Source organism: Podarcis pityusensis (assembly GCF_964106645.2).
Source record: "Podarcis pityusensis genome assembly, chromosome: 6".
NCBI classification, from domain to species: Eukaryota; Metazoa; Chordata; class Lepidosauria; order Squamata; family Lacertidae; genus Podarcis; species Podarcis pityusensis.
Genome location: NC_138030.1, coordinates 48,319,696 through 48,333,531, shown reverse-complemented (window position 1 = coordinate 48,333,531; position 13,836 = coordinate 48,319,696). Strand labels below are relative to the sequence as shown.

At 43.7% G+C, this 13,836-nt stretch overlaps 1 long non-coding RNA gene across 1 annotated transcript; it reads left to right on the top strand.

Annotated features, from left to right (window-relative positions):
* The first annotated feature begins 4,405 nt into the window (after positions 1-4,405).
* Positions 4,406-7,669, top strand: LOC308479609. Its single transcript, XR_013987756.1, has 2 exons — positions 4,406-5,003; positions 5,102-7,669. It is a non-coding gene; the product is annotated as an uncharacterized lncRNA (long non-coding RNA).
* Positions 7,670-13,836: the final 6,167 nt, after the last annotated feature.

Here is a 13,836-nt window from a genome sequence, read left to right as displayed (position 1 = left end):
GACGAGAGCTTGAAAGGCACCCTGGGAAATGTAGTCAAAGGACGCGTCTCCATCTCCCACTGAGGGGCGCGCGGGGAGACTGACTAAGGCCCCCATCATAGATCCAAAGGAGTACTGTATTATGCCACTTAGTTTCCGAAAAGAATCTTGGGAACTGTAGTTTGTGGGTGCTGACAGCTCTCAGGGCATCACACCTTCCATGTGTAGCAGGAACCCCCCCACCCCAATCATTCTGCTTGTACAAACTTCATACACACACACACTCACACACTACATACGCCACATTTCTGTTATAAATTCATAGAAAATCAACCATACATTGGATTTGCACTGTTCCATTTTTATTTTACTCCATATGACAAGAACTAAGAAAAGGGGAGGGGGGTTTGACCCTGGTCAGCCAAAATCCCTTCACTGTCTCAGCACATCTGCAGGAGCCCTGCCCAGATGATCCCAGACAGAAGACAATCAAAATCACAAAGAACCTGCATATGGGAGTGGATTCAGCATGGACTGAAACAAAGGACAATGATCAGATCTTCCCTCAGGGGGCAGGAAACTGCAAACTCCCTTTTGTCTCCTGGAAGTGACTCGAGGGGTAGGGGGGAAGGGAGGAACCAGCCAGGTGACAAGACACTCAGGTTACCACCAACTCCTCCCTCAACCCCTCCTTTCTGTAATGTATGCATGATGTTACCACCACAACTCCACCCTCAACCCCTCCTTTCTGTAATGTATGCATGATGTTACCACCACAACTCCACCCTCAACCCCTCCTGTCTGTAATGTATGCATGATGTTTCTGGGGGTGGGCTTGATCTAGAGGAGGGGAATTTCAAAAGTTTTTATAAGACCTGGCACACCATTTTTCTGGGTCTTTCCTCTCACCTGCAAGTGAGGGGAGCACCCTGTCGCGACAGTCTTTCTTCAATAAAGACCAGGCCTACAGGCTGCTGATTTGCTTCAATTTGCTCTGGTTGGTGTTTTATTTTTGTCCAAGGGAGCCCTCGGATTTTCCGGTAACAGTATTGGCGACCACGAAGGGACACTTGGTTCTCCTGCAAAGGTGAGAGGGGAGATAGAGGGGATCAGGCGCCACTGGGCAACCTTAGCCCAGGGATCCTTCTTCCTCTCCCTGCCTCCTCTTTGCGGGCGGTAATCAATCGTCACCAAAAGCCCAACCAGGGGAAGCAAAGGCGAGGTCAAGCCGGCTAAGGGGAAAGGATCCTGAGATCCGCAGGGGACATCTTCGAACGTGAGTATGGTTTGAAGTAAATACATTGGGAGGGGGGTGGAAAAGGAACATCTTCACGACAGCCAGACTTTCCTTCTTTCATTTCTGACGTTACCCCTCGGAGTCGCCCGGGTACGTTTAAATTCTGTCCTTTTCTACCCCGATTCTCCCCTTTCGGAAAGTGGCCAGGGAAATCGCGGAGCTTTACTGTCTGGCGCTTACCTCTCGGAGTCGTCTGGGTACGCCAAAGCCTTTCTCTTCTCTCCCCTCAATTTCTTACGCGGAGTGCAGCCGGGGAAATTGTGGAACTTTACTGTTTTCCGGCGCTACCCCTCGGAGTCGTCCGGGTACGCCTTAATCTACCTATCCCTTTTCTCCCCCGTTTTCCGTCTTGGAATTGAGTCCGGGAAAGCGTGGCTCTTTTACTGTTTCTCTGATGTCTTCCCTCGGAGTCGTCCGGTGGCATCTTTTCAAAAGTATTTTAACACAAGGTCATTTGCTTCCTTTCAAACCTTGGTTGTTTTCTTGGACCCCGATCTGGCACTGCATTGCGCAGGCGTTCAGTAGGGGATTCCGAACTTAGTCTCAAAGGCTAGGCAGGAGGCTGTTGTGGGTGGTAGAGGGGGTTTAGTCTTGTAAACAGCGCTGAGGTAAAGGAATTCCGGGCAGAGAGACCCGTGGTTTGAGTTTTCGGGCAGAGGGACCCGTGGTTTTGAGTTTCAGGTTCAGGTTTGAGATCTCCAGAAATTAATTCGTGGTTTATAGATAAGTAGGAATTGTGTTAGTCAAGGGTACTTTGAGTACTGAAAGGATCTTTTATCTGTCCCCCCTTTCTTTCCCATTGCCCCTCCTCCCTTGTGTGTGTGTTTCCACTCTTTCTGTCTTTAGTGTACGTCGTTAACGAAAAAAGCCCAATAATGACATATGAGAGAATGGGAGCTCACTAAAACACCCTAGCTGGACTCCTCCTGGCAACAAAGCTTCCATGAAGCCTTTTTGCCCCAGAGAGGATTCTAATACGCCCCTCCAGCTTGTCATCTCCAATTGGAAAAAAAAAAAAAAAAATAAAATAAAGGGGCAAAATGGTCTTTCAAGTACAAAGTATGAGACCGTTGTAACTTTTAGTGGGTGGCTTAGGCCCACCACCTGGAACCCAGGGCACAGCAGCCACCTCAGGGATCCTTCAACAAAATCAGGGTGTGAACCCTTAGGGAGAGCTGAAAACATCAAATTTGTGTTGTTAAACTATAACCTAAAGCTAGAACATGAAACCGTAAACTTAATGGTGCTCAGAAGGCAGTAGATATAATAACAGCCCAGCCTGAGAGCCCACGCATTATAGAGATCTTAGTTATTAAAAATAATAATAATAAATGAATAAGAGATGTACTCAAAGATTTAGAAATATTTCAAGGGTTTGTATTTACATTGGCCTCGGCATCCACAGACTGTTCCTAAAATGCACATAGTTTTACATTGCAAACTTGCTTCAAAATTTTTAAAAACTAAGGAAGCCATGTTGGGCCTTGCCAATCTTAAACAAAACAAAATGGAGAATGAAGTGTGCAAATGTTTATTATTTGAGAAAAGCTCTAAAAGAGAGTTTTCCTCCCATGTGGTAAAATCCTGTATACATGCTACCTGTGTTCTGAAAGGGGGATTACCCCACCTCCTTCCTCTAATTTAAGAGAGGAGGGTGATTTTAAGTCTAGTGGTAAATGATGTTTTCTTGTAACCTTTGAGTTTGTGAGTCTACATCCGTTTTCCAGTCTTTTGTTCCAGTATTTTGAAATGTACTGTGAAAAAAACAACAACTAATGTTTCTGCTGCAAAAGCCTAGTTGAGCCAACTGCTCTCTCAAGCTAAAATGCAGTGTATGTATTTCATTAAGCACATGCCTATGAAAGTGTGGTGTTCTTTCTAAGAAAATTGTTATTAAATGTAGAGGCTTCCATGGCCAGCAAAATTCTATGAGTCCAGTCCAAATATCAGTCTCTATAAGACTTCCTGGCTTCTTTCTTAGAAGATGCCCCCCCTGTTTCATTCTGTCTCTTTCAGGTTTTTCCCCTCTCTCTCTCTTTCTTCTCCTTCTTACTTCTGTGCCAAGTGCATTTACTCCTGAGTAAGCTTCCTTTAAAGGAAACTGCAAGGGGGGGCTTACTATTCCCCTGCAAGTTCAGGAAAAATTGTTCACTTTTGTATTCGGTTATATCAATTGAATTAACTTTGCTTTATAAGAGATCCTCTCCCTATCTTAGGAAAAATGTTCACTTCAATCTTCCTTTAAAGATAATTTCTCTAAGAACTTGCATTCTTTAGTCTAAAGAAGCAAACTCACTCACACTATCTCAAGATCTGCAAAAAGGGTTCTGTGTAAAGTTGGGTACTTTTATTTTCCTCTTCCTTAGTACATGATAGGAGCATAGATGTTTCCTTTCCCAGTTGTAAATCTGTACTTAAATGTGTATGTCTCTTTGATAGTACAAATCCTGCTGTGAAATCTTGCTGTGAACTCTATATTTTGGAGGGTTGGACTAGATGACCCCAAGGTCTCTTTCAACTCTCCCAATTTGTGGCTGTGTGGAAGGAACATGTGTCTGCAAGCATTGGAGGGTAATTCCTAAATTCTGGTGTGCTGATGGAGTTGAAAATCAGCCTAGCTTTGCTCTTTAGTTTTAAAAGGTGAGAGGTGAAGCTGTGATGTTTTGAAGCACAACGGGTAATATCAAACATTTGAGTGATTACACTGTTTATCATTGGGGGGGGGGATCAGACTTCAGAGTCAATTCAAAGTTTAAGCACATACAAATACATATGGGGGCCTTGACCAATCCTGTAAATAAAGGGCAGAAAAAAATTTTTTGTCTGCAAATGGTGAGGCTGAAATGACTGAGAATATTTATAATAATAATAATAATAATAATAATAATAATAATAATATCCTATGATTTGTGACTCTCTGGCCATTTTCCCCATATATAAGGGCGTGGCATTGTTCTGCGAATAGCCAGAGGGATATTAGCCCTTTCCTGTACATAAAGGAAGCAGTCCTTTGCTTGGGCTGCAATTGCTAGCTTTGGTGAGAACTTGTAGGGTGTAGAGAGGAGGTTTCCACAAGACCTGGGAACTGTAGGGTGTAGAGAGGAGGTTTCCACAAGACCTGGGCTGCAGGGAGGAACTTATTCAAATTTCCTTATGTAAAAAAACTTAGAACCATTGAGGGAAATCACCCTCAATGTGTCTTTGCTCCAGGGGCTACGTAAGACAAAAGGGTAAAAAAAAAAAACAAAAAAAAACTAGCCCATCAAAAGTCAAGAGCTTTCCAGGTTCCAAATCTTAACATGCCAAAATTCTTTTCACAGGTAAATATCAAAGCATTCCCCCCCTCAATGGAATTTAAATCACAGACTTTGTTTGTGTGCATCTTAGGAACAGCGTTTTCTGACAGGCTTCTCACATGAAATAATTTTCCCTTTTAACAGGATATGTGAACCCCAATAACAAAGTGTTTGTCCTTTTTTTCCTCCCACAGCAACTTTCTTTCTGATCTGTGAAACAAGTCTGAATCCCTGCTATATTAGTGACCTCCATCTCTTTGTGGCTTTGACACTTTTAAAGTTACAAATAATCTGTTTTCATGTATTTAATCTGTTTTTCCATGATGTCTATGAAGTTAATCGAAGCACAACCAAACATTGTTTGTGAAATGGTACTTGTTTACCTTTGCCTGAGCATCTCTTATTAATTCTGTCATTTTGGCTAGTTCAAGGTACTTGCACAATTTTAAATTGCCATTCATTTTTCTTGGTATTAAGTCATTTCCCAGCATTTTGCTATTAACATTCTAGCCGATGTTGTCACATCAAGAAACACTCTTTTATTTTCATTGTTACTTCAGATTACTTAAAATTGTGTGTCTTAGCATTTATTTATTTTTCGTTCCTCATAAGTCATTGTGTGTGTGTGTGTGTTTCATTATTTTAACCTTGTATTTTTTTTCAGTTCTCTTTCTCTCCAAAGTGAAGGAAAGCAAACGAACTTAGCAGATAATAACAGTAATTATATGGAAATGTGATAATAATATTAAAATGAGTAAAATGCTTAACATGCTAAGATTTTATTATTTGCAGCTGATAACTCAAGGAGATTATCTTGGGGAGGGGCCTTTTGCCCCTTCTTTTCCTAACTCTTGTCTTTTAAGTCTCCAAACCCCTGCCCCTTACAGGATGTCACTTCTACAGATGTGTTGCTACAGACCTATGATGAAAAAGCCACCGGCTGCACCAACAACAGACACCAACAGACACCAAAGGATATAAACTGACGGGGGAGTGGGGCTGACAAAGGGGGGTGGAGTTGAATTGCAAGGACATTTTCTCATTTTTGAACCTTAAAGACTGTGCTCCAGGATTGAGAAGATCACAATTATCTCAAGATATGCAACTGATATTTAATTAGTTTGTTTTGTATTATGTGTTATTACGTAGGAATGTTGAAATGTGTCTGACAGTGTGTTATTTCCACAAAGGGGGGGGGCTATTTGTGTGTGTAATTGTTTTTATGTTTAACGTCTTATTCCTTACACCCCAGTGGAAGATTCTCATACATTTTATGCGTTCTAAAAGGGGGGGGCTATTTTGGGGGCTATTTTTCTGTATAATTGTTTTTATGTTTAATGTCTTATTCCTTACAACCCAGTGGAGGATTCTCATACATTTTATGCCTTTTAAGAGACCAGGCTATTATGTAGTCCAATGTTTAGAATTAGATAAATTTATAACCATATTTCGTTGTTCCACCTGGCACTATGCCAACCTTCCCTACCCATTTTAAAAATGTGCTAAAACTCGCTTTACTAAGGAGAAGCTTCTAAGATACATGAAGGTGGATATGCTTTGGTTTAGCAGGAATAATCCCTTATAGAGTTAAATTGACTTATTTGGACAAATGCCCTCTAAGAATGGTTTTGTTTTAACAGATTGGTTTGAGAAGTTGGGAACCATGGGGCAAGATAAATTCAAATTGGACTCAGTTTGAATTGGGCAAGTGTATCCAGGCTGCAATTAGCTTTTGGTCCTTAAAGAGCAAGTGAGCAACTTCCCATGACTGCAAGACCAGAGCCTATAATAATAATCCCATAGAGCGGCCAAGGCAAAGACACTTCTCTCATGACGTGCCCAAACCTGTGCCAGCTATGGTGGGTGCCATACAACATGGTTAATATGAAAGCCCTAAGTGGATTCACCAGGGATTGCCACTGCTGTGACACCATGCCAGTGTGAGACCATAGAAGAGCTACCTTGACACCTGAGAACACAAAAATGGCGGGGGACAAAGCGAACTGCATTTTTCAGTCATTAGTGGACCTTCCTGCTAAATGTAAAGCATACGCCACTATTGAGAAAATATCTCTTCCAAGGTACTAGAATGCCACAAGTAACTGAGCAACAAAATATTAATTTTGCATGATATCCTATGTCTAACTATGTGCACTGTTACACCATTATATTTCTATGCAAATATCCTTAAGAAGCATGACATCCAAGTCCCTTTCACGTTCACATGGACACACGGAGAATAGCAGGTTAATATTTACCACCTTAAATTGTGCGGAGAAAAGGATTGCAAAGTAGCCACCTTTGCAATCTTATCTCCGAAGGGGGGAACTGTAGCAGGAACCCCCCCACCCCAATCATTCTGCTTGTACAAACTTCATACACACACACACTCACACACTACATACGCCACATTTCTGTTATAAATTCATAGAAAATCAACCATACATTGGATTTGCACTGTTCCATTTTTATTTTACTCCATATGACAAGAACTAAGAAAAGGGGAGGGGGGTTTGACCCTGGTCAGCCAAAATCCCTTCACTGTCTCAGCACATCTGCAGGAGCCCTGCCCAGATGATCCCAGACAGAAGACAATCAAAATCACAAAGAACCTGCATATGGGAGTGGATTCAGCATGGACTGAAACAAAGGACAATGATCAGATCTTCCCTCAGGGGGCAGGAAACTGCAAACTCCCTTTTGTCTCCTGGAAGTGACTCGAGGGGTAGGGGGGAAGGGAGGAACCAGCCAGGTGACAAGACACTCAGGTTACCACCAACTCCTCCCTCAACCCCTCCTTTCTGTAATGTATGCATGATGTTACCACCACAACTCCACCCTCAACCCCTCCTTTCTGTAATGTATGCATGATGTTACCACCACAACTCCACCCTCAACCCCTCCTGTCTGTAATGTATGCATGATGTTTCTGGGGGTGGGCTTGATCTAGAGGAGGGGAATTTCAAAAGTTTTTATAAGACCTGGCACACCATTTTTCTGGGTCTTTCCTCTCACCTGCAAGTGAGGGGAGCACCCTGTCGCGACAGTCTTTCTTCAATAAAGACCAGGCCTACAGGCTGCTGATTTGCTTCAATTTGCTCTGGTTGGTGTTTTATTTTTGTCCAAGGGAGCCCTCGGATTTTCCGGTAACACATGTATTGTAGACTATCTTACAAACCTTATGACTTAGTTGGTCTTAAAGGTGCTACTGGAAGGATTTTTTTATTTAAACCTTATGACTATTGGCCATAAGGGCTGGACCTGATGGAGTCCCATCAGGATCGGGGTGGGGGGTGGGCACAGGTTTCTCATCCTTGGAATAAAGGACTGTAGCATGAGAAAGACAATACCAACTGGTATTTCCTTGGCCGGAGGCGCACGTATTTCAGGGTAAAAACAGCAGGGTTGTTCATAGGAAAACGTTCTGAAATCCCTTCATTTTTTCACTGCAATGATTTGCCAGCAATATGTCTCCACTTCCACCCCAATAATTAAAGGCAGAGGGGTTCGCTCTCTTTCAAACTCAAGAATTAGTGTGTGTGAAAAATGTGGATGTTTTCTGGTTGTTAACTTTTAAAATGCAAATGCAAATATAGGTAAAGGGACCCCTGACCATTAGGTCCAGTCGTGACTGACTCTGGGGTTGCGGCGCTCATCTCGCTTTACTGGCCGAGGGAGCCGGCGTACAGCTTCCAGGTCATGTGGCCAGCATGACTAAGCCACTTCTGGCGAACCAGAGCAGTGCACGGAAACGGCGTTTACCTTCCCGCCGGAGCGGTACCTATTTATCTACTTGCACTTTGACGTGCTTTTGAACTGCTAGGATGGCAGGAGCAGGGACTGAGCAACGGGAACTCACCCTGTTGCAGGGATTCAAACTGCCGACCTTCTGATCAGCAAGTCCTAGGCTTTGTGGTTTAACCCACAGCGCCACCCGCGTAATTCACAGCTATTGTCCCTCTTTTTTAAAAAAGGAGGTGGTGGAGAAACTCTGGCTGAATCTTTCTATTTCAGGCAGTCAGGAAGGGCTGAGACTTGAGGATGATATCATGCTTATCACTATTAATATTTTAAATTGGTGCGCTTACAGCCAGTCTATACTGTATTTCATAATTTCCATATTTCAGATGAAGCTGGTAGTGGCTTGAAATAACTCTCTAATAAATGCTTTAAGAGCTGTTGCCCAATCTTTTATTAATGGCATGCATATGAATGTTTTTATTTACTTATTAATAATCAATCATTCATATGATGTCACATGTCTCCACTACAATACTATGTACCAGGGATCCTCAAACTTTTTGAATCTATGGGGACACATTTGAAATCTGTCTTGGACACCGATAAGTGTCCATTTTACTGAAGAAAGACCAGTGATTCTCAGAATTATTCCACCACACCAGAAAAACAGCTATATGTTCCCCCAAAACAAATAAAATACAAGAAAGCACCCCTATACAAACAAGCAGTCCCCTTAGGCAAACCTAAAACTAAATACAGTAAATCAATAAAGAAAGAGGGGCAAGGGGCCTTGGTGAGCACCCAGAAGGGTGTCTGTGCGGTGGGGATGCCAGCTGTATACAGTGCACACAGGTTATCATGATGAAGTCAGACAGCATTACAAAACAGGATACAAAGCAATATGAATCGCTCAGTGAAATGATTTTCTTCCGCATCTCCATGAGTCTGAGTCACCTAAAATTATTCAGTTATACTGAAAACAGAAAGCAGAGCAAAACAATACCTCTGAAATAGCTCAGGCTTCAGCAAAAAAATAAAATAAACCTAAGCAGCAATCCTATACTTCTGGGGACGGAAACCTTTTTCTGCCCAAGGACCACATTCACTTGTGGGCATCCTTCCAAGGCATTGCCCGCCAGTGATGGGAGGGGCCAGAGACAAAATGGGTGGAGCAATTAATGTAAACCCCCCCTTCTATAGTGGGCTACTTTTCAGCCACCCAAAAGCCAATTTCCAAACAAACGTACCACTCCATACTCAATTTAGGCAAGCAAGAAATGCTATCAGAATTCAAAAACATATTCCAACCAGCAGGGTCAGTGAGGGGTGTGTCCTGGGGGAGTCCTAAGGGCCAGATAGGGAAGATCAGAAGGCCACATTTAGCCCCTGGGCTTGAAGAGCACCATTGATATCAATGAGACTTACTTTTAATTCTCAATCCATTAAGACATGGATTGTTTTTTGTGTTCTTGCCAAATCTGTTCCTGAGTGTGCCTTAGAGTGTGGATCTGCAGACAACAACATAAACAGAACCAGTCTGAAAGAACAAATCCTTGCATTCATCCTGGGTCTTTGTGAAGACAAAGAGAGCCTGTGAAATAATTGAAGAGGGTGCGAAATAGATGCCATCAGCATTGCGAGTTGTCTCACCAGTGCAGCTTATTATGAGTTATATCATAGAACTGTAGAGTTGGAAGGGACACTGAGGGTCATCTAGCCCAACCCCCTGTAATGCAAGGAGATGCAGCTGTCCCCTATGGGGATCTACAACCTTGGCATTATCAGCACCATGCTCTAACCAACTGAGCTATCTGGTATGCTTGATGAATATCCCAAATCTGATGGGTCTTTCCCCATAAAGATGGGATTATGCAGATATGAATAGTCCCACTTAGCCGTGTTAGCCCTGCCTGCTCCATCTAGACTATGTGAAGTTGTGTATCTTGGATGGTTTTCAGACTTTGACATTTTCGTGATTTGCACGTATAATACTCAGCTGGTAGCCAGAAGTGCATTATTCTGGCCCTAGCTTTGGCTACTAACTTCCTACATCCATAATATGCAAATACAAGCCTTGCATACATTCACACATTGGTGGTGCAGCCCTTCTGGGGGTGGAAGAGAAGCCACTGCTTCCTCTTCCTCTTCAGTGCTGCTTTTGTCGGGTGCTGCCTGAGGCAGCTACCTCACCCTGCCTCATTGGTGGGCCAGCCCTGCAACTAAGGGATCATTTCCTTCTTCCTCAGAGGGACACTTTCTTTCTACGAGACCCTCCTTCTCCATGACAGTAGAGGACCTATCTGCCTGTTGGTGAGACACAACGGCCCCAAACACCTCATCCACCAACCTCCCTGCTTTTGCTCACCTTTGCAGGTCAGCCACCTTCATCTCAAGGGAACGAACTCATTGCACCAAGACCTCATTGCACCAAGGAACTTCTGTCCAACAGACAGTTGGTCATAGCCCATCTGCTTTGCTTTCTCCCACCTGCAAACATCCTGGCCCTTTCAGTTGCACCCCAGTCTTACATGGGGCAGAATGAGGATTTGCAGCTTTGCGAGGTTAATCTGTGTTTTAGGCAGAGGTACTCTTTCTTCAAAGGGATGCGGGTCAGCCGCGCTGTGTGTTAAACCACAGAGCCTAGGACTTGCCGATCAGAAGGTCGGCGGTTTGAATCCCTGCCACGGGGTGAGCTCCCGTTGCTCGGTCCCTGCTCCTGCCAACCTAGCAGTTCAAAAGCACGTCAAAGTGCAAGTAGATAAATAGGTACCGCTCCGGCAGGAAGGTAAACAGCATTTCCGTGCACTGCTCTGGTTCACCAGAAGCGGCTTAGTCATGCTGGCCACATGACCCGGAAGCTGTATTCTGGCTCCCTCGGCCAATAAAGCGAGATGAGGGCCGCAACCCCAGAGTCAGCCACGACTGGACCTAATGGTCAGGGGTCCCTTTACTCTCTCTTCTGGTCCAACCATGCAAAGCCTAAGCTAAGTCTGAATGAAAGAGAAGCCTGCGCCTACCCAGGTAACCTCCCTCTTCCTCTTTTTGGAGGCCTACTTCCCATTTTGAGAACCACAACGAAAAATGATTGCAAAATAAAATTGCATTAAAATTGCCATCACAAGCTTTGGGGCAATTACATGTTCACTGTTTTATATAATCCCCAAATGCTCCTAGAATGCTGCAGTATAAAACACACCCAAGGGAACATCAGGTTTGAAAACAAGCGAAGCTTGGGAAGGATACATATTGCCTACGTGTCTAGATTAGAACAGCTGCCACAAAGGAAATGAAGGCCGCCACTACAGTTTCACCATTTATTCTCCAAAGAGGGAAGTTGCTAGCTAAACATGTCCTGCTATTGCCCTCTAGTGTCCTTTACGTAGTATGTCTGAAACAAAAAAATCAGTTCAGGATATGGAACAATTTCCATAGGGTTTACCAATCAATCCCTCTTCCCAAGGAACTCTGCAAAGTGTAGCTCTCTTAGGGGAATAGAGGGTCTCCTAACAACTGTAATAAACTACAGTTCCCAGGATGCTTTGGGGGAAGTCAAGACTGTTTAAAGTGGTATGATGGTGCTTTAAATGTCTAGTGCAGATGGGGCCTTATTTCACTCTTTGCTAACCTGGTGCCCTCCAGAAATTTTGGGCTACAACTCCCATCAGCTCCAGCCAGCTGTAGTCCAAAATATCTGGAGTGTGCCAAATTGGCAAAAGCTGGCTTAGTTCTAATCTGGAGATCAGCTAAATAAAGTCTCTGCTAGGTGTTGCATATAGCAGGGTACACACACCAAGGATTCTGGGATACAGAAGCAAGAGTTACTCCCCATTTTTTGGTTTGTAATCCAGATATGTCCCATACAATATAGGAAACACACACAGGTTCCTGGTTAGGCAGATAGCAGAAGAGGAAAATGACAGTTTTTTATATTAGCAAAGCAAGGGATTAATTTTGGATGGTGTACCATCTAAGTGTAAAGTGAAGCCAAATTGTGTAGTATTCCACAACTGAAACTGAGTCTGCAACTGACCTTAGGGCAAAGGTGGTTAATTCTCAGGTCGAAAGCCTAATCTAGCTCCCCAACAATTTTTTCCTGGCTTCCTAAGACCCTACTGTGGCCTGGGCAGGCCGGGTCGTCCTCTTAGATACCTGCTGGGATTGACAAGTCATCTGACCCTCACCTGAATCTCATAGCTCTCCTATAGCTGCCTCTGATTAGTTATCATTTAACTCTTGGGGGAAATAATTAGCATCGCACACCATCACAACTTTTCTGCTTGTATATGTTGATAATATATTTTTGGTTACTGAGGACAAACAAGATTGCACAAAAACAAGATTGGGTGCATGCCTAGCCAGGACATAGGCCTCCTGACTGTGACAAAGGTGATCTGTGTGCTTGCTTGCTTGCTTGCTTGCTTGCTTGCTTGATTAACAGCTGTTGGAAACTTCAAGGTCCCTGCTCTCCCTTCTTATGGTCTTTGTACTGGACCTGGAGACTCCAATAGAGAACATTCCATGTCAAGAAGGAGGGCAAGTGGGCACTCTATTAAATGACAGGGCAGGAGTTACACGGAGCAGGGCCTATTCACTGGTGGTTCCCATTGTATGCCTCGCTCTTCCCAGACCTGCTCTCTTTTGGCCTGTATATTGGAGCTTTATAATTTAGGAAGCCTTTGGAAGAACTGGTTGACAAGTCTTATCAGTTGCTGACATATGAGCAGATTTTATTTGCTGCTATTCTGTGTTTCTGGTGCACCAGGGTTTACACGAGCGTAATAGAGTTGGCCAGGATGCCAGAAGGGATACAATTTACGAGCTTTCTCCATTATCTGCACAGCAGGGGGTGTTCAGTCAACAGTGCAAAGGCTGAGCTGAAGCATTCCCTGCTGGTTACCTGCTTTCAGCAATATGGGTCGCTGTTTGGTAGTACCCAATTGGTTAGCTGTCAGATTCTAGAGCTCCCTATTGGTGGCTCTTAGGTAATTCAGAAAATACAGAGTCCATTCATAAAACACAGTGTTTATTCATAAAGCAATAATATAAATCTCCATTGCTACATATTGGGTGTATATTTCAGTGGCTGAACGTACAAGTTTATGGCCATGCTGTAGTGTAGTGCTGCCCAGGCCGCAGGCCTGCCCTCTACCTCTACTACACTGCTGCTACATAACATTTCCCCTTTCCCATCACTCTGTGCATTCCATATAGCTGCATCACTGTCTTTTCTATTCAGACACTTTTGAAAGCAGCCTCACATTATGTAGCAGTCAGGACTTCGCAAAGAACCAGCAAGTGAAAGTGGTGTTCTTGCATGCAAGCTTTATGAATCACTACAGTAAGGAACCCAGAATGCATGTGGACTGATCTCGCCTGTAGTCCTTTCAGAGCTTTTGTTGCCTCTTAGCAGGGACTCCAAACAAAGGACTGTGTTGAAGCACTGAAGCCAGAAATAGCCCACACACCTGAGGCCTGCTTTTCTTTCAGATTCAGAACTCAGAATGTGAAGCAGGGGGGAATTAT